The following is a 22109-nucleotide window of genomic DNA, read 5'->3' as shown; positions in this document are numbered from 1 at the left end:
CCTCCCTCTGCTCACTCATCATCCCTCTATCTTCTCCATCTGTATTTTTCTGTATTTCATCATCATCAGCATTTCCATTCTGCCCTTCTATTTATCTCTCTTCCTGTCTTTCTCTCTCTCTCTCTCTCTCTCTCTCTCTCTCTCTCTCTCTCTCTCTCTCTTCCCCTTCTTTCTCGAGAACGAACGAATGTAAGAGTGAAAGAATGACGGGAGGTTGATCGCGGAAGAGGAATTAACGCCGCTGGCACTGCTGATCGTTGGCGCGTAATCTGAAGAACGATTCCGGACGCGCTTTGCCTCGTTACGGGGGCGTAGTCTTTTCTTTCGTTGTTTTATCAGCAGAATTCTACCCGTCCACGAGCGGATTGACCTCCCGTCTCGATCGGGATCTAGCGGAGTGTATCTCTCGTATACGCGCGCGTCGTCCTCTCCTCCTCCTCTCGTTCTTCTCCGAGATAGACTACCGAATAAACCACGTCGAATTGTCCCGATAGTCGCACAATTGAAGAACACGAGTGGCATTGTTCGTAAACTCATCCAAGCTTCGACAGGCGATGCCGCGTGCTGCGTTTAAATGAAAAAGCAAAACGGTTCATCCGAAGGTATTGTCCTTTCCTCGGGGGAGAAAATGAAGTTACACGGCTTGAAATATATTTAAAGCAGTTGTCTCGCTGCAACACTGCCATGCGGTTTGGTCGCGTGCACAATAAGAAGAAAAAATTGAATAATTTGGGTGGGAAACGCCCACGTGTAACAACTGTATATTGAAATGTATTAATATTTTCTTCATAAAAAGTACGAGCCAAAAGAACCAGCTGTTTCTCTCTAAAAATATCGCAATAAATTAAATCTCTTTCGTTTGCTAATACAGAGTTCCGGTTGGCCTTGCAGTGCACTTGTACGTAGCGTTATTTATTTCGACAAACATCTGTTAAAATTTGTTTCTCCGTTCAATCTATTCACGTGAAATTCGTCTTTATTTTAGTTTTCACGTCTGAAAAACTTCATAAATTAAAAGTTTCCACGATTGATGATTTCCCAGTTTAAACGCTCCGCGTAATTTCTGTTCTCTTCTAGCACAATGATCATATAGTAGGTTCCCTAGTAAAATATAGTTCGGAGAATGAAATTAAAAAAAGAGGACATCAATATCAGTGCAATAAAAAAAAACACACACACGTGTGTGTTGAACGCGTCAACTTTTTTAAGCTTTTAAGAAATCATCAAGAGGCACGCGCCAAGTTCAAGCGCAACGAAGTTGCGCCCGAACGGTATATATGTGTACATAACATAAGTTTCTACAAGTAAAACTTATATAAAACTTACCCTTTTACACAAGAAGGTAAGAAAAGGCGCCAAGTACAAGTGCAACACGTATTGTGCTATTTTTAGAAATCTCAAATTCAAATTATTTCCTTTTTTAAAATATATATTATGTACATAACATAAGTTTTTATAATATATGTACATAAACTTTTAAAAGTAAAAATTATATCGTGTTATCAAAATTTAACACGTTTGTTAATAGTGTCCAATATTTAAAAAAAAGCATCTTTTCAAATATTATGTGCATAACATAAGTTTTTATAAGTAAAACTTATCAAATTATTTTTTTTGTAAGATATATATGTACATAAACTTTTAAAAGTAAAAATTATATCGTGTTATAAAAATTTTACATGTTTGTTAATAGTGTGCAATATTTAAGAAAAAACATCTTTTTAAAGGTTATGTTATTCAAAATATTCAAGAAAACCTAGCTACAAAAAATGTCCATAACATAAATTTTTACAAGTAAAATTTATCATTATTTATTAGAACACTGAGTTATATGGTTATTTTACTTGTTACTGTAACAAATTAATTATTATAACGATATAATAAAAAATATTTAATAGAAAAAATCTTGGCGCGGCTGCACCAAAAACTATATCGAACTAAAACTTGTTTAATACATATATGACAGTATTTTTATTATAATAAAATGTATTTGTAAATTCTCTCTATATACATACGGTGTAATGTTTTATTTAAGTTTACATAATATTATAATAAATTATAAACCTTCACTATCGAATATACATATCGAATGTGTATATATTCTACATATTTTGATATTTTTTTATTCAAAGATGTTTTTCTTATTATAATTGACGAAATGTCAATGATATCTAATTTGACTTTAAAAAACTATATTGAACTAAAACTTGATTAATACATACATGACAGCATTTTTATTATAATAAAATGTTCTTGTAAATTCTCTTTATACATATACGGTATAATGTTTTATTTAAGTTTATATAGTATTATAATAAATAAATTATAAACCTTCATTATAGAATACATTATAATAAAAATGCTGTCATATGTGTATTAAACAAGCTTTAGTTCGATATAGTTTTTGGTGCAGCCGCGTCAAGATTTTTTGTATCAAATATTTTTTTATTGCATTGTTATAATAATTAATTTGGTACAATAACAAGTAAAATAACCATATGACTCAGTGTTTTAATAAATAATGATAAATTTTACTTGTAAAAATTTATGGTACGGACATTTTTTGTAGCTAGGTTTTCTTGAATATTTTGAATAACATAACCTTTAAAAAGATATTGTTTTTAAATATTGCACACTATTAACAAACGTGTTGAATTTTTATAACACGATATAATTTTTACTTTCAAAAGTTTACATACATATATTATAAACACTTATGTTATGTACATAATATATATCTTAAAAAGGAAAATAATTTGAATTTGAGATTTCTAAAAATATTAAGTTAAGTATACAACAATCATATATATATGTCAGGTTTCTCAGTTGGCGTTACTGTTCTAATATATCACTTCTTTTGTACAATAGAAAAATGTTGCAGAGTTTTATTATAGTTATAAGTTTTACTTGTAAAAACTTATGTACACATATATACAATAAAAAAATAATTTGAGATTGATACTTCTAAAAATAACACAATACGTGTTGCGCTTGTACTTGGCGCCTTCTTTTTACCTTTTTGTTTAAAAAGATAAGTTTTATATAATTATTAAATATACGTACGTTTCACGTATAACATGATTGACTTGGAGTACTCCGTGCCCACGGTGTTATTCATAGCGACGCATTCATACTTTCTCTGATCTGTTACATCGGATTCGATAATCTGCAAGGCACCTGAAACATAAAATGCGATATTCTCGAACAGCGTTCCTCTCAGAATTTTCTTGTCCAAAGAAAGATCAATCATGCGATCGCATCTCTCGTGTATGTCATATCAATAGAGACAGTTCGAATTCGGCGTAATATGATTCTTGGAACAGACGTAAATATGTATTGTGAAATTTGAAGCGAGTCTCTCACAGGCATGCTTTGAAAACACGAGTTGTTTTCATTTTCAGCTAACGGACGACGCAGGCATCAACACTGATCGGCAAGGTCAGCGACTGGTGGGGGGTAACCGTGCCTACCCGATTGTTTGTTTTCGTACAGTTATACATGACTCCGTGATTGCGGAAAGGACATTGCGCCTCGGGCCGACGAACGACGCGCATACCGCGACGCAGTACGAGTGTCGGTAGTCGTATCGCGGTTAATACGCGTTTCTTTGTCCCCGAATCTTACTTGCGCGAGTGTTAGAGCTAGAGTCAGTGTCGTCGCCAGTGCTACGATGGAGAATCCGGGGGTGCTGCGACGGAGACCAGAAGGACGTCGGATCGAGAAGTCAGGATGGAGAGAGGACTCGGAGCGCGCCGAGAGACGTAGCCGAGGACAGCAATACATCATATATGGTATTTGAGGTACCTTGAGTTATTATTATTACGCATTATTATTTTTCTGACTTTAACGGACCTTACTCGAAGTAAGGACATATCCGAGTCGAAATTAGATCAGCATTCATAGTTTATATTTCAAAAATTATAAAATAGCTTGAGATTTGATTATTCCTCCGATTAACCTAATTCCACGTAATATGAGTTCTACTTTTCTTTTCACATAAAATATAAATGTCTATTCAAGCAAAGTTGCTGAGGCAAGCTACGGTTTATCAATACAAATTTGTAATTATGTTCTCAATGAAAAATTGCACATAATTTAAAAAACTATGAATAATGATCTTAGGATCTGATATAAATTTTACAAGTGTTGATTTTTATTCGTCTAATAATGCTCAGATTGCTGTTTTCGTTTAGAATCTGCTAGAATGTCCGTTTCTCATTCTGGTCTTTTTATCTTTCTTATTATACCGAATCTGAATTAAAATCTCTAGTGAACTCTTAGTGAAACAGCATTATTAGACATAACCGTTGTCTTTTTGCAGCTTCAGCTCTTTTGAGAGCTACAATTCTCATCATTCTCATTAAAAAAAAGAAAAGAAAAAAAAGAGAAGAAAAAAGGAAAAAAGGACTTTAAGAATGATGAGAATTAAATGTATTTTTCATCTCCCATTTCCTCTAATTCTTATATGATTATTTAATCCTTATATATTTATCTCATGCGCAGTTCTAACAAAGGCAGTTCTATTTACGTTTTTATCTTTGGTCTCCTTCTTGCGCTGTTAAGCGAATATATAATCAAAATCAACAAAAATTGCCCATTTAAATTAAAAATATAAGGATTAAGTACATATACATTATCGAAATAAACGAGTATTAAATAACTGCGGAATACTGCGGTCGCTGTTGAAGACTCATCATGGGCGAGACTGCGAGAGTAGCCAGATGTAACGTTCAGGTAGGACAAAGCTTGTTCACTATTGCGCATCTAGATATTCTGCATTGATTTTTCAAATTGGATGCAATTTGCAGGATCAATGTAGAATTAATATTTCGACTCGGAAAAGATTCGGGAATGAGAACGAATTGTCATTGCACTTGGACAATCTTCTGACACTGATTTCTAGTATTGATCGATATTCGATTTGCGGTACTGATTTACTCTTTCATTCCTCTACAAGAAAAAAAATTGATACGTCTCGTTTATTTATCCGCGTTAATTTGATGAATAAATTAAATATTGATCGGTCTTCAATTTCCGGTACTGATTTATTCTTTCATTTCTTTATAAGACAAGAAGAATTGATACGAATCATTTGTTTATTCGAGTTAATTTGTTGAGTAAATTAAAGGGATAAATACCTGAAAAATGAGAACAAATTGTCATTGTACTTGGACAATTTTCTGACACTGATTTACGGTATTGATCGATATTCGATTTTCGGTACTGATTTACTTTTTCATTTCTCTATAAGAAAAAAAAATTCATACGAATCGTTCATTTATCCGCGTTAATTTGATGAATAAATTAAACATTGATCGGTCTTCAATTTTCGGTACTGACTGACTCTCTAATTTCTTTATGAGAGAATAAAAATTGATACGAATCGTTCTTCTATCCGACTTAATTTATTGAACAAATTAGTAGGGTAAGTACCTACAAGATGAAAACAACTTGTCATTGCACTTGGACAATTTTCTTGACATTGATTTATGGTATTGATCAGTCTTCGGTTTTCGGTACTGATTTATTTTCTCATTTTTTTATAAGACAAAAAAAATTGATACGAGTCGTTCGTTTATCCGAGTTAGTTTGTTGAATAAGATTAAAGGGGTAAGTAAAATGAGAACTGAAAAATGAGAACAAGTTGTCATTGCACTTGGACAATTTTTTGACACTGATTTATAGTATTAATCGATATTCGATTTTCAATATTGATTTACTCTTTCATTTCTCTATAAGAAAAAAAAATTCATACGAATCGTTCGTTTATCCGCGTTAATTTCATGAATAAATTAAATATTGATCGGTCTTCAATTTTCGGTACTGATTTATTCTCTCATTTCTTTATAAGACAAGAAAAATTGATACGAATTGTTCTTTTATCCGACTTAATTTGTTGAGTAAATTAGTGGGGTAAGTACCTGCAAGATGAAAACAACTTGTCATTGCACTTGGACAATTTTCTTGACATTGATTTATGGTATTGATCAGTCTTCGGTTTTCGATACTAATTTATTTTCTCATTTTTTTATAAGACAAAAAAAATTGATACCAGTCGTTCGTTTATCCGAATTAATTTGTTGAATAAGATTAGAAGGGTAAGTACCTGAAAAATGAAAACAAATTGTCATTGCACTTGGGCAATTTTCTGACACTGATTTACAGTATTGATCGATATTCGATTTTCGGTATTGATTTACTCTTTCATTTCTCTATAAGAAAAAAAATTTCATACGAATCGTGTATTTATCCGCGTTGATTTGATGAATAAATTAAATATTGATCGGTCTTCAATTTTCGGTACTGATTTATTCTCTTATTTCTTTACAAGACAAGAAAAATTAATACAAATCATACGTTTAGTCGAGTTAATTTGTTGAGTAAATTAGAGCGATAAATATCTGAAAAATGAAAACAAATTGTCATTGTACTTGGACAATTTTCTGACACTGACTTACGGTATTGATCGATATTCGATTTTCGGTATTGATTTACTCTTCCATTTCTCTATAAGAAAAAAAAATTCATACGAATCGTTCATTTATCCGCGTTAATTTGATGAATAAATTAAATATTGATCGGTCTTCTATTTTCGGTACTGACTGATTCCCTAATTCCTTTATAAGAGAATAAAAATTGGTACGAAGCGTTCTTTTGTGCGACTTAATTTGTTGAGTAAATTAGTGGGGTAAGTACCTGCAAGATAAAAACAACTTGTCATTGCACTTAGACAATTTTCTAACGCTGGTTTATAGTATTGATCAATATCCGGTTTTCGATACTGATTTAGTCTTTGATATCTCTATAAAAGAAATAAAGATTGATACAAATTGTCCATTTATCCGCGTTAATTTGATGAAAAAATTATATGAACGGTCCCCGATTTTCGGTACTGATACATTTTCTCATTGTTTTATAAGACAAAAAAATTAATACGGATCGTACGTTTAACCGAGTTAATTTGTTGAGTAAATTAGAGGGGTACGTACCTGAAAAATGAGAACAAATTGTCATTGCACTTGGACAATTTTCTGACACTGATTTATGATATTAATCGATATTCGATTTTCGGTACTGATTTACTCTTTCATTTCTCGATAAGAAAAAAAAATTCAAACGAATCATTCATTTATCCGCGTTAGTTTTTTTGAAAAAATTGGGTATTGATCGGTCTTCGGTTTTCGGTACTGATTTATTCTGTCATTTCTTTATAAAAAAAGAAAAATTGATACGGATCGTTCGTTTAACCGAGTTAATTTGTTGAGTAAATTAGAGGGGTAAGTACCTGAAAAATGAGAACAAATTGTCATTGCACTTGGACAATTTTCTGACACTGATTGATGGTATTAAACGATATTCGATTTTCGGTACCGATTTACTCTTTCATTTCTCGATAAGAAAAATAAATTCATACGAATTGTTCATTTATCCGCGTTAATTTGATGAAAAAATTGGGTATTGATCGGTCTTCGGTTTTCGGTACTGATTTATTCTGTCATTTCTTTATAAAAAAAGAAAAATTGATACGGATCGTTCGTTTAACCGAGTTAATTTGTTGAGTAAATTAGAGGGGTAAGTACCTGAAAAATGAGAACAAATTGTCATTGCACTTGGACAATTTTCTGACACTGATTGATGGTATTAAACGATATTCGATTTTCGGTACTGATTTACTCTTTCATTTCTCGATAAGAAAAATAAATTCATACGAATTGTTCATTTATCCGCGTTAATTTGATGAAAAAATTGGGTATTGATCGGTCTTCGGTTTTCGGTACTGATTTATTCTGTCATTTCTTTATAAAAAAAGAAAAATTGATACGGATCGTTCGTTTAACCGAGTTAATTTGTTGAGTAAATTAGAGGGGTAAGTACCTAAAAAATGAGAACAAATTGTCATTGCACTTGGACAATTTTCTGACACTGATTGATGGTATTAAACGATATTCGATTTTCGGTACTGATTTACTCTTTCATTTCTCTATAAGAAAACAGAAAATTAATACGAATCGTTCATTTATCCGCGTTAATTTGATGAAAAAATTAGGTATTGATCGGTCTTCGGTTTTCGGTACTGATTTATTCTGTCATTTCTTTATAAAAAAAGAAAAATCGATACGGATCGTTCGTTTAACCGAGTTTATTTGTTGAGTAAATTAGAGGGGTAAGTACCTGAAAAATGGGAACAAATTGTCATTGCACTTGGACAATTTTCTGACACTGATTTATAGTATTAATCGATATTCGATTTTCGGTACTGATTTACTCTTTCATTTCTCGATAAGAAAAAGAAATTCATACGAATCGGTCATTTATCCGCGTTAATTTGATGAATACATTAAATATTGATCAGTTTTCTGTCTTCGGTACTGATTTACTTTCTCATTTTTTTATAAGACAAAAAAATTGACACGAATCGTTCGTTTATCCGAGTTAATTTGTTGAATAAGATTAGAGGGGTAAGTACCTGAAAAATGAGAACAAATTGTCATTGCACTTGGACAATTTTCTGACACTGATTGATGGTATTAAACGATATTCGATTTTCGGTACCGATTTACTCTTTCATTTCTCTATAAGAAAAATAAATTCATACGAATCGTTCATTTATCCGCGTTAATTTGATGAATAAATTAAATATTGATTGGTCTTCCATTTTCGGTACTGACTGATTCTTTAATTTCTTTATAACAGAATAAAAATTGAATACGAATCGTTCTTTTATCCGACTTAATTTGTTGAGTAAATTACTGGGGTAAGTACCTGCAAGATGAAAACAACTTGTCATTGCACTGGGACAGTTTTCTTGATATTGATTTATGGTATTGATCGGTCTTCGGTTTTCGGTACTGATTTATTCTGTCATTTCTTTATAAAAAAAGAAAAATTGATACGGATCGTTCGTTTAACCGAGTTAATTTGTTGAGTAAATTAGAGGGGTAAGTACCTGAAAAATGAGAACAAATTGTCATTGCACTTGGACAATTTTCTGACACTGATTGATGGTATTAAACGATATTCGATTTTCGGTACCGATTTACTCTTTCATTTCTCGATAAGAAAAATAAATTCATACGAATTGTTCATTTATCCGCGTTAATTTGATGAAAAAATTGGGTATTGATCGGTCTTCGGTTTTCGGTACTGATTTATTCTGTCATTTCTTTATAAAAAAAGAAAAATTGATACGGATCGTTCGTTTAACCGAGTTAATTTGTTGAGTAAATTAGAGGGGTAAGTACCTGAAAAATGAAAACAAATTGTCATTGTACCTGGACAATTTTCTGACATTGATTTACGGTACTGATCAGTCTTCGGTTTTCGGTACTGATTTATTTTCTCATTTTTTTAAAAGACAAAAAAAATTGATACGAATCGTTCGTTCATCCAAGTTAATTTGTTGAATAAGATTAGAGGGGTAAGTACCTGAAAAATGAGAACAAATTGTCATTGCACTTGGACAATTTTCTGACACTGATTTATGGTATTAATCAATATTCGATTTTCGGTACTGATTTACTCTTCCATTTCTCGATAAGAAAAAGAAATTCATACGAATCGTTCATTTATCCGCGTTAATTTGATGAATACATTAAATATTGATCAGTTTTCTGTCTTCGGTACTGATTTACTTTCTCATTTTTTTATAAGACAAAAAAATTGACACGAATCGTTCGTTTATCCGAGTTAATTTGTTGAATAAGATTAGAGGGGTAAGTACCTGAAAAATGAGAACAAATTGTCATTGCACTTGGACAATTTTTTGACACTGATTGATGGTATTAATCGATATTCGATTTTCGATACTGATTTACTCTTTCATTTCTCTATAAGAAAACAGAAAATTAATACGAATCGTTCATTTATCCGCGTTAATTTGATGAAAAAATTAGATATTGAACGGTCTTCGCTTTTCGGTACTGATTTATTTTCTCATTTTTTTATAAGACAAGAAGAATTGATACGAATCGTTCGTTTATCCGAGTTAATTTGTTGAATAAGATTAGAGGGGTATGCACCTGAAGAATAAGAACAAATTGTCATTGCACGTGTGCAATTTTGTGACACTGATTTATGGTATTAATCGATATTCGATTTTCGGTACTGATTTCTCTATAAAAAACAGAAAATTAATACGAATCGTTCATTATTTATCTTACGGGACCGAAATTTTGTTCGCGTTCGCTTTCTTTGAGTGAAACCGGAAGTCGGAGAGTAAACTGCAGTCGCGTGGTGATTTAATATCAGCTATAATATAAACAACGACAGAGAATTTAGTCGGTCGCGGCAAATATTGATCGACGCGTCGGTGGAATTGATCCTTAAACCGATATAATTAAAGTTCGCCTAAAACTTGTCAAGGGTCCTTCCTCTATTAAACAGGAAACATGGCACGCGCCCGTGAGTTGGGTGCGAATCAGCGTAGTCGCGGTGCTTCATCGACGTAAATGACGCATAACGAGTCACGTCCGTATCGAATTACAAATTAACGAGAGCTAAAGAATCTCCCTTTTCCCCCCTTCTCTCTCTTTCTTTCTCTCTCTTCCTCTCTATCTCTCTTTCTCTGTGTTTATCTATCTATTTATCTTCTGTCCCTCTCTATCTACCTATACTTATCGCTCTATTTCTCTCGACGTCGATATCTTGATTTCGTCGGTATGCAGTCGATTTGCGAGTAAGCGGCCGTCCCGTTTTTAATGCGATACCAGGGTTCACAAAAAGCGTACATTATCGGCCCGCCGTGCGATATTAAATGTTTGATTTATACGGTCGAATTGTTTGAATTACACGATAACATATGGGCACGGCCAATTGCTCGTCGGTACTACAAATGGTCGGTTAATTTTAATTAATTACATTACTGTCCTGTTCTTCGATTAATTATATTGCCCTTTTAATATGTCCCGCGATTTGTATTGAAAATTTCAAGTGGAAATTCCACTCATGCTAAACATCGCATGCGATTACGTTGTTAATGATATAAAGTCATTTCTGAGGGATTAGGACGCTCATTAAAATTAATAGCCACTTTTAATTGGTAATTGTGGAAACGCGACGGAGCAAAGAAGGTGCTGCGTCTGTTGATAAGTTCTACCGGTACGGCGCTGTTTTCCCTTCAAAACACGCTTACTTTAAAAATTTATATCTATACTTGTAAAAATTTGAAATTTTACAACAGCAGTCTAGACAAGAATTGGAAACGTGACTAAAAAATAGTGAGTGAGGTTGAATTTTGACAGTTGCTACACACTCACACATACACAGTTCGATGGATATGTCCGGTTTGATGCCGTGTCCGTCGGAGATTTGTTTCCGAGATTTCCGGAACGGTTCACTTCCTGAGACAGGAAGAGAGCAACAACCGGAAACTTTTTTCATGTATAATTAAAGAATATACATAAGTATTCCATTTGTTACAAACACAGACTGACATTGTAATGATATCTAAAAACAATATTTTACAATTACATTCATTCTGCAAAAGGGCATATTTCCAATTATCCCCGTATTTCTCGTTTAATTTTACGTTTCGTGTGCTCAAAGAATGAATTCTCCGCTTCCCCGTACAGCAGCCGTTTTTTGTGTGCCATTATTTCATATCTTTTATTGTCAAATTAAAATATGCTTAGAGTGGGCAAAAGTATAGAGGAAACCGTAGAATATCTCCCAATTATCGAGTTCTCTCGCGTCTCTACGTCTTTTGAAGTAGTTTGTTTCATTCATCGCAAGAAAACGATTTATTCTTTCGTTTGCGTTACACGCGAAGGAAGCTTTCAGAAAGAATCTCAACGTGTCTTGTCTCCTAACGTGACTTTCGGATAATTTTGCTTGTTGAATTATTACCGTTATTCGTAAGCGATCGCACAACTCACGTTTCCGTTAAGCATAAAATATTTTTGCGTCATAACCTGATTTTCAGATTCAAAACGAGTGGAAAATACAAACAAATGTTTTCACACGCAGATGGGAAGTCATTGAAATAATTGCTTATTATCGGTGACAGTCGTCCTTCATTTGAAACACATCCTCGACAGAATAAGTATCCAAACTACGTCCTGGAGACGTCCGAAGAATACTTGAAAGAAGGATATTTCTTAGACGTTTCTAAGACATGCATATTTTAGACACATCCGCTGTCTGGGTCGCGTGACTCAGCTCATAATCCGATTTCCACATTCAAAATGCTCCGCGAGTATGGGAAGCATCCATTTTCATGCAGATGAAAATGTCTCAAGTTCGTTTCGAGCAACTTATTGTCAGCAATAAATAGCCTTTGTTTGAAATGCGCGCCTCGTTCGCGTTACTCATGTATCATTTGTGCGACGCGCTGACGTTACATTTATACTTTGCTCGCTCGTTTTATCTTGTCCGTACCATTTGTATACTCTTCGTTCCCTCTATATTCCACTTGCGCGTTCTTCGTGTTTTTTTTCCATTTTTGACAAGTTTTACGTTGCACACGCACTGTTTACAAAATCTGATTATATCGTTCACACTGCGCGCTCTGTGTACCTTCGATTGCATCGCTTACACCGCGCGCACTATTTGCACTGTTTACATTGTTCGCACTGTTTACATTGCTGATATCGTTAAACGCACGGCGAAATTCACCGCATCCGGCGAAAGGCAACGAGAGCGCTGCGGCGTGCACCATCCCCCCCCCCTCCGCAGGGGGTTGCTTCCAATAAAAAGCTCCCGCTTGGGAAAAATGTTTCACGCGCAATTAGCTCATTTGTTCGGCCAAATAGTCACGCGCAGTCATTACGCAAATTTCACAACGGGGAAAGGGTCCTTTGTTTCGCCACGCGAGACAAATAAAATCTGCGTTTTCGACCGGCCGCGATTCTCAACGCTAAACGCGCGCACACATGCGCACCGCTAATACCGCGGTGCAATCAGTTCAACAATGTTTTCGCCGTTTTTCCTACGACCCCGCTGTGTCTCCGTCGACACATCGGGGTTTGTCGAGCGAAACATTAAGGCACGCTCAGCTCCCCCTGCTGAACCGCATAGTGCGACGGTGATGCGTAAGGGTGAGCGAGGAACGAGAGAGGTGAAGAGAAACAATACTTACCCCATCTCGCGTGCGCGCGCGCGCGCGTTCGACTTCTCTCTTCACACACGACGCTTCCTCGCGCGCTTTTCACTTTACTACACGCGTCCCCCACAGCGGCTACGTGCGTACGCGCTGTATACACTTCTCGTCGGACCGCCAAGGGACGGGGAGGCGGGGGGAGCGAGGTTTTTAATCGAAAATGAAGGATTACGAGTCCCGCCGGCGTGAGTGAGCTGTCGAAGGCCGAAGGAGAGAGCGGCCGAGGAACGAACACAACCAACGAGCAAGTCAGAGCGGCGTGCCGCACCGCACCGCGCCGCACCGCGCTCGCGAGATGGCAATGGTACGTTTGAGTGGCGGTAGGGGGCGCGGGGCGCGGGGAGAGACGGCGACGTCGAGTGCACTTTGTTGGCCGCGCGGTGGCGCGGTACCAGCGGCGCGGGCGTAACGAGAAGATGAGCAGGAGAAGGGGAACTGCGGGAGGAGAGGGGCGAGCCGTGGTGGGGCACCGAGCCGGTAGTGGCGGCAGTTGCGACTCGACCGGCGAGTGGTGCGTGTGTCGTCACGTTCCGTCCTGTGCGTGCGTTCGCCACGTTGCGGTCGGACACTTCCGTTTGCCCCTTTTTGAGTTTTGCAATACCGTATCACGTGTGGCGCGAGAGCGTCGCGGACGGGGACTCCGCGCGAACCTCGTGTGTCTGTATTCGTTGTACTCTGTTTCTCGCGCGCCTTCCTGCACCGCGCAAGGTTCATCATCTCGCGTCTCAGCGGCGTCGCGTCGCGGAAGATCGCGAGACAATAAGGAGAGAAAGAGAGAGAGAGCGCGCGCGCGAGCGGCCAATTGCCGTCGTTTGTAACGCCGGACGTCGCCGAGTGACGCGCGCGTGCGCGCGCGCGCGCACGTTTGCAAACGCAAAGTGGTGTTCTCTTCCAGTGTTATACATTTTATTGTGCCAAGTATCGGTTTCCCTCTTTCTCCTCTCTCCTGTACTCACACACACACACACACACACACGCGCGCGGACGCGCGCACACACACACACACACACACACACACACACACATACACACACACACATACATCTCGCATACACACGTAACGCACACACGCACACATTCTCGGTGCCTGAGTTTTCTGTGTGAGTTTCGAGGACATTTTTGTTGAGAGACGGGTGGTCACTGTTTTTTGAGTACACTGTGCGCGAAGCCTCGCTCTAAGAGAGAGATCGAAAGACATAGTGTGTGCGTGAGGAAACGTTTCTTCCTATTGTTCGGAGACTTCTCTATGGGACGGATGATCGTGTGACAACGAGGGATATTCGACGTGAGCTGACGATTCCCGACTCCCGACGACGATCGACTCTGCTCCGGTGAGTCCATTCTTCATTATTTCGTTCTTTTCGCGCGACTTTCGAGGTTAACTTTCGACTTGGAGCCGCGTCCGAAACCGAGCGCTGCGTATCGCGGAGAAGCGAGCTTCTCCTTTTGTATTGTAATTGCCGGTTTCCATGCATTTTTCAGACGCGACATGTGTCGTGTAAAATGCGCGCGTTCGCGCAGTCTTGAGGTGGAAAATTTTGTACGAATTTCTTCGCGCGGAACTCTCAACACCGCGTCAATGCCCTTGAGAAAAAACAATAACATCGCGAGAGATCACGGTTGTTGTACGCGGTGACACGCGAGTGATACGTGTCACGTTCGTTCTCCGCTCAGTGTAAACATCCGTTAGAACGGCCGAAGGGGAAGACAAAACGAGGACTTATGGGCAAGGATCGAATGAATCGAAACGAAGCGTCGCGCCGGCGACCAGCCCGGTGGAAGCAATAGCGCGGAAAGGTTAGGGCACACACGCGGCGTCACCGCATCGAGAGAATCGCGGCTTTTATTCCAACCTGCTGTTTACACGCGTGTTCGATCTTCGTCGGGGGATTTGTCATCGACATTGAGGTCGCGGACGCTGGAGCGTCGTTCAGCGTATATCAACACACCCGACGACGACGCCGCGGCGTGGTCGTCGGGCAGAATGCCCCCTCTCTCTCTCTCTCTTCCGCTTTTTCCGAAAAACACGAAATTTTCTCGAAACATTAAGGGCGGCCCGAATGAATAACGGCTGAAAAAGTAGCTGCTATAAAATTGAAAAGAAAGTGTTACGTCCCGCGCACGAGCGCGATGCGTCTTGCGTTTTGCACAAACACGGGTGTGGACTCCGAGCGGATAGAGCGTCAAGCGTTGAAAAGAGAGAGAGTGAGAGAGGGGGGGGGGAGGGCAGGAGAGAAGTTCAGACTTCTAACGCTGAAGCTGCGTGGCTCTCGGATTCTTTGCGACCGTTAGATTTCAGGTAATAGGTCTTCCGCGCCTTTCAAAAGCCGCACGCGCTCTCTCTTCCGCGCTCTCCTACAATCCCCCACCCCGCCTCCCTTGCCCCCCGCGCGCTTCTTTCTTTTTGCTCTCCACTTAATCCCGAGTCCCGAGTACACACCTATTTCGCTCTAAATGCGGAAGGTGTAACGGCGCGGCGTTTCAGCGCTGTGTGAAAGCAACAGGCCTGTGATAGCGTTCGTCCGGTGGAGTTTGCTAAAGGTTTCGAACATGAGAGGCCGTTGTCTCCTGCAATTAAGAATGCTGGGGGACGACGCGAGGCGGCGCGGCGCTGCGCTGCGCTTCTCGACGCACGACCCGACACTGAGCGGGGCGCGTTTTGTGGGCAAAAACCGCTATTTCAAATCTATTCAGCTATCGATCTAAATTCATTTCCTGTGCTCATTGTCCAAATTTGGAATGACTGAGGCAGGGAAGGGGATATATTAATTACGGATTAATTACGGGGGAAAGTGATGTACTATTTGATCTTGTTATTAATACCGATGATACATAGTATTGTTATATATGACTGATACACTGATAGAAAAGTATAGTTGAATTAACTGTAATCTCACTATATTTTATAGTACATTTTGGCGTCAACCATATTTTTATAGTTCGTGGAACCTGCAAAATATAGTAGAATAAACACAAATATATAGTCAATGATTGTCTGAAATAATTGTTTAGTTACTTTTACCACATATATGGTAATTTCTCATTTACAGATATAGTGAGATTTAATATTCATTTAGCTACATCTGTCATCATTTAGCAAATATTTTGGTAATATTGACTATAAAAAGATATAAAAGAGTTACTTTACCTAGCATTTTGTATTTGTATGCATACAATAATTTTAGTTTAACTTACAATACTATAATGCTTAGTAAAAATATTATATGGTTGGTTATACTATGCCTATATCGTAATTATTACCGATATTGTGGTAATACTTACTACAAATATGATATTTCGGACTGTAATTTAGTTACTATATCATTATAGTTCCAAATATCACATACTTTTCTCTCAGTGTATATTTCACAAGACTTGCGGAAATGAAACATTTTTGCGCACATACATTACATACGGAAAACAATATTTTCCCGTGCTCATTGGCCAAATTTGGAATGATTGAGGCAGGGAAGGGGATATATTAATTACGAATTAATTACGGAGGAGAGTGATGTACTATTTGATCTTGTTGTTAATACCGATGATATATAGCATTGTTACATATGACTGATATATTTCACAAGACTTATGGAAATGAAAACTACATGCAAAAATAGATAAGACAGGGAAAGGAGAAAATTATGAATAAGAAGAAACAATTAATAGAAACGGTTTTAACTGTAATTGTATTTCTGTTTCAAAAACGTTTTCTCCAATTTCTGTTTTATTCTGCTAGGATTCGTGTCATAACATGCATAAAGTTCGCTCACCCAACGCGTAAACACACGCGAGCCGCTGTGCTCGGCGCTTGTATTTTGGCTGTAGTTTTTCGCTTCTAAATCGCTTAGACGCACACTTGCGCAGAAATCCATTGTATGCCGTGTAAATAATGCTTCAAACTTATGACATTTAGCAACATTAACACACAGTGTAACCCAATGTACCAGGCATAACTATAAGATTTCTGATGCCCGTTATGTGGCTTATCAATGATTTGGATCATGGTACATGTATATTATGAGGGATGATATTAAGAAGATATCTTAACTCTTTGCACTCGAGGAATATTTCCACATTTCCTTTCATCAATTCTCGATAATTACAAATATAATTTCTAAATTATCAGAAAATATCAGAAACTGCTGCAGAAGAAAAGGATCTTTACTTCCTGTAATATTGTCGCCGCATTTTACTGTTTTATTGCTCTTTGCCTTTAAATCTTTTTCATGCCAGTACAGCTGGCGCTCCGAGTTGCAGGAATAAACGTCCATGCCAGCAGTGCTGGCATTCCGAATGTAAAGGGTTAAAATAAAACCAAATATCACATCCAATCAGTACAGTCACTGCAAACTGAAACTGTATACTCGTTACAAATAGCCTTATTGCAGAGTTTACAGAAGAAGTATTTGATCATCCTACGCCACTTTGATGGGCAAAATGCACAAATTTTCCTGGATCTGGCTGCGATGTAGATAGCAATTGTGAGAGTACTTATTTGTTCAAAATTTCTCCTATCATAACTCTCGTATGTTTCGGCAAAGTTGCCTTCAAAAACCGAGGCGAGGTGCCGTCGTCTGACGGATTTAATCGGATTAGTGATGTGAGATTAAGTACAAGTAAATAAAGAAATAATTACACGACAGAACGGATGAGAGCTCGGCGAATATCCACGCATTGCGCGTGCGCCCGCGCACGCGTCTCTCTTTTTGAGTGTAGCTTTTGGTCTCTCCGCTCTTTCTTCTCGCCCTCCCTCTTGTTTTGTCAATGTGCTTGTCAATTTAGATCGTCGTTCCAACGAGAGCAATTTACCGGACAAAAGTCGCGCGCGACCCAGGTGTCACGTTGTACTCTGCGCTTTTGCTGAGCGATGCGAGCGTACATATACAGTGTGTATACGGTAAAAACGGATTTGCAAGAGGTTTTTCCCGAGGAAGTTTGTTTTCATGCTCGTTCGTAATCTCTATATATTCGTTGGCCCGCAATTTCTGCTTTTTCAAATGAATTCAGTTGTTAGGTAACTGCCGAATGTTAAGGTCATTACACTGATAGAAAAATATAGTTGAATTAACTATAATCTCACTATATTTTACAGTTCATTTTGGCGTCAACCATATTTTTGTAGTTCGCGGAACCTGCAAAATATAGTAGAATAAACACAAATATATAGTCAATGATTGTCTGAAATAATTGCTTAGTTACTTTCACCATATATATGCTAATTTCTCATTCACAAATATAGTGAGATTTAATATTCATATAGTTACATCTATCTGTCATCATTTAGCATAAATTTTGGTAATATTCACTATAAAAAGATATAAAAGAGTTACTTTACCTAGCATTTTATATTTGTATGCATACAATAATTTTAGTTTAACTTACAATACTATAATTCTTAGTAAAAATATTATATGGTTGGTTATACTATGCCTATATCATAATTATTACCGATAATATGGTAATACTTACCATAAATATGATATTTCGGATTATAATTTAATTACTATATCATTATAGTTCCAAATATCATATACTTTTCTCTCAGTGTAACAACATAAATGAGGCAAGAAATGGAGAAACATTATCGAACATGAATTCTAACGATTGTTCGTTTGAAATTTGCTCGAAGGACGATATACCTTGAGAGTGCGAAGAATAAGATAAATCTTATTATGGGGAGCAGCAAAATATAAATAAAAGGAGTCGCGAGCCTCCGGGGGGGAACAGGGCGGCACCGTGCGGCGGTAAAAATGGCCGCTTCCGGTGCGCGGACGCGACATTGGTTTTATGCGGTGCGATATTCCGCGACACCCTCAGTGTACCGTCAGTTAGAAGATTATCCTTATCGACGAGACGCCGATAAATGTGTAACGGCGCGTATGTCTGTTGGGTCGCGGTAACGCTCATTACAATACGCACGATTTTAATGAATGAAGATACCCCGTTAACGAATACGGCCATGTACGCCGGGCGCAGCCGAGATCCCTCGATGGTTTATGAAGTTTTCTTGCGTCGCTCGCTCACGCGCACGCGGAGCCGCCGCGCCGTGACCACCGGCTTATCGTTCTCGACCACGCGTCGTTACGTTCGAGTCACGGGGTCCCTCCGGCGAAAAGCTCGAAACCGGTTCCGAGCGTACAGGATCGCGTTGGGTAGCCAGCCAGCCAGCCAGTCAGCCAACCAACCAACAAGTCGGTCGTGTGCGCACGACTCGCTACAACTTTCTAAACTTCCGCCGTGCGCGTATTCCAGGCAGATCGGCCGTTGCTCTTATCGCCACGATTTTCCACTGAGATCTACCACGACGGCGATTATCCGCGGCAATCCGGACGAAATGGCGTTTCGAGCCCGAGCCCGAGCCCGGCGAAAAGAGGACACGTTCGCCGACGAGTTTTTTTGGGAGAAAGTAAAACTTACTTATCTTCATTATACACACACACACACACACACACACATACACACACATTCTGATTTTTCGTGTCGTGCTCGCATCACCTATGTATGTGGTTACTAAACTATATTGCATAACGTTGGATGGGAGCATTTCACGCTCGTACAGACGTGGACAACTGCCTTTGGTTCTGTGAAATATAATGCAAATATTTCTTAGGTCAATAGAAGAAGAATAGGGAAGTAAGAAAGAGAGGAAAGGAAAGAGAGAGGGGGGAAATAGAAGATGAACAGAGGATGATGAAATGGGAGAGGTAAATGGAGAGGAAATGATGTAGGGGTGAGAAATAAGGAAAGTAAGGAAGATGGGGAAAATAGTGGAGGAAGGAAGTTGACGGTGAAAAGAGGAGTGAGTGAGAGAAGAGAGATTAGGGGTAGGTAGGGAAGGGAGGAGGGGATAAGGGGGCGAAAAGAAGAGAATAAGTATTGCTTGTGTGCCACGAACGTTCGTTTGCGTCGAGTCAGCCTAAAGTTTCCTCAGGTTTCCAGATGGAGGTGTAGAAGACACGAGAGAGGGGGGGGGGTAGGAGAAGGGGGAGCAAGAGGATGAGATAAAAGCTAATTGTAAAGCATTTAGGCGGGATAATTTCAACTCAATAGCAGGAGAATAAAAGTGTAAGACGGTGTAACGCGTGTGACTATGTTGGACTTTTAATGCAGGTGGTGCAACTTCCATTAAGCTGGCAGGAGCAAACGCGCATAAATAACCACGTTTATCGGATCATTCAGTTCCCATTTTGTATTGGTATTAGTATCTCCAACCATTTTATCCGTTCATTTGTAATTTTGTATCTTCCGTCATTTCGAAAACACTTTGGGGCTGCTAACGTCGTAAAGCTGATAGGACTGCGTTAAAAAGGGATGGAAAGAACAAAAAGTAAAAGCACGAAAGCGAATGTGAACCTGCAAATGTACCATGTATCGTTTACTTGGCGCGTAGATATTTATATGTTTGCTTTTACATTCGAAGAATGGATATCGAGAGAGATCGAATCGAATCCCAGTGTGTGCGTTCACATATCGCGTTGCCTCCTGCAGAATTACCACAGGCGATGGAATAACATTGCTCGCGATTTTGTCGAGGAGATGATTGCGGTAAAGATTTCGAGCGAGACAAAAGCGGCGAATCTGCTGTCTAGCCCGCGTAAACTATGAAATCTCATTAGCGCGCGATACAGCTGGCCGCAACAATGGCTAATTAGACGGCGTCTCGTAACCGAGAAGTTCGGCTAAGGACCAAATGTGATGGAGGATGTAAGAATCGATACGCACGATCTGTGCTATTATACGAGTTCCTATTGTGTCAGCCCGCGGGCGAATTATATTCTTTGATTGGCGAAAAGAGTTAGCTAAGGAGCAAAGAGAAAAGTGGAGTGATGATGAAAGGACTGGTGAGGGGAGGTAGGGCGGGTAGGGGAGGGAGAGTTGAGGTGGTAGGATGGGAAGTGGAAGCAAGTGGGGGCGGAAATGCTGTGGAGGGGCGAGAGAAAAAGAGAGAGAGAGAGAGAGAGAGAGAGAGAGAAGGGAGAGTTGAGAACGGCTGAGAGGAGACGAGGAGGCGGAATGGAAAAGGGGAGTTGGAGGAGAAAAAATGTGTTGTAGGGATGTAGGGAAGAGAGAAATAAGTATGACGGGAGAGGAGAAAATATTAACTAGCATGTGCAGCCTGCAACCTGTTCGTTCGCGTCGAGTTAACCTGAAATTACCGACTTTTTAACTACTGGGGGTCCACTTAATGATACGGAGTATCGTTCAGAGTGTTCTCTCTCTCTCTCTCTCTCTCTCTCTCTCTCTCATTCAGTTTCGATGACGTTCCTTCGAATTTGTAATAAACGCGATTCAAACGCGCGCGCAACGTCAGGCATCGCGAGAGAAGACGCTTGTGCGTCGCGCACGTGAATATTTTGGAGATGCTCGAACTGGGGGGAGACGCGTGATACGTTAATTAACCTTTGAGCTATTGTCTTCTTGAGTTACGTTCGTAGGCGAATTTAATTTGTCTCCTCCGGACAAATCTGTCGGTGGGGATTAAAGAGAGAATAGCGTCGCATGCTCCATGCCAAGTTGAATACGTAATAGTGTTACGAAGCGGTCGTGAGATACGTAATGTATTTCAAAGAGCAAAGAGCAGACGGTGCGTTGATTAATTAACATGTTAATTCGCACACGTCTCGACTCGTTCAGCGGACTTTCTTACCTCCTTTGTCTCGTTTTTTTTTCTTAATTTTCTTTTTCTCGAAATAGGCACGGTTTTGTACAAAATTATTAATGGTATACAAATTAACGCAAGAAATGGGTACTGAGTAGTGATTAATATATTCAGTTTGATTTTGCTGATTTGGCTTAGGAGAATTGATCTTTGTGTTTGGTTTTCGATGCACCGTCGATATTCGCGAAGACAGTCGATTGGTGGTTACCATCAAAATAAGTTTGGAATAAAAAATATTTACGCCGGCCCAGATTTATGTCACTTCAAAATTGAATCAAGTTCTTCTGACTAAAATAAATCCATCCCTGAAGACATTAAGACGAGTATACGCGATATTTGAAATTCGATTAGTTG

The 22109-nt window shown here is 38.7% G+C and overlaps 2 long non-coding RNA genes across 2 annotated transcripts in view; one reads left to right on the top strand and one right to left on the bottom strand.

Moving 5' to 3' along the window:
- Positions 1-330: 330 nt before the first annotated feature.
- On the bottom strand, positions 331-3119 carry LOC105187083 (uncharacterized). Its single transcript, XR_003112608.1, has 2 exons — positions 3064-3119; positions 331-564 (listed from the first exon to the last, which is right to left on the bottom strand). It is a non-coding gene; the product is annotated as an uncharacterized LOC105187083 (long non-coding RNA).
- An 11009-nt stretch (positions 3120-14128) lies between these two features.
- LOC112588169 (uncharacterized) overlaps positions 14129-22109 on the top strand; it is a 170144-nt gene continuing 162163 nt past the window's right edge. The window contains exon 1 of the long non-coding RNA XR_003112607.1: positions 14129-14427. This is a non-coding gene — a long non-coding RNA (uncharacterized LOC112588169). The remainder of the gene's footprint in view (positions 14428-22109) is intronic.

Source organism: Harpegnathos saltator, unplaced genomic scaffold (genome assembly GCF_003227715.2).
Source record: "Harpegnathos saltator strain DR-91 unplaced genomic scaffold, Hsal_v8.6 scaffold167, whole genome shotgun sequence".
NCBI lineage: Eukaryota > Metazoa > Arthropoda > Insecta > Hymenoptera > Formicidae > Harpegnathos > Harpegnathos saltator.
Note: the sequence above shows the minus strand (reverse complement) of the source record. Positions and strands in the feature narration are given on the sequence as shown.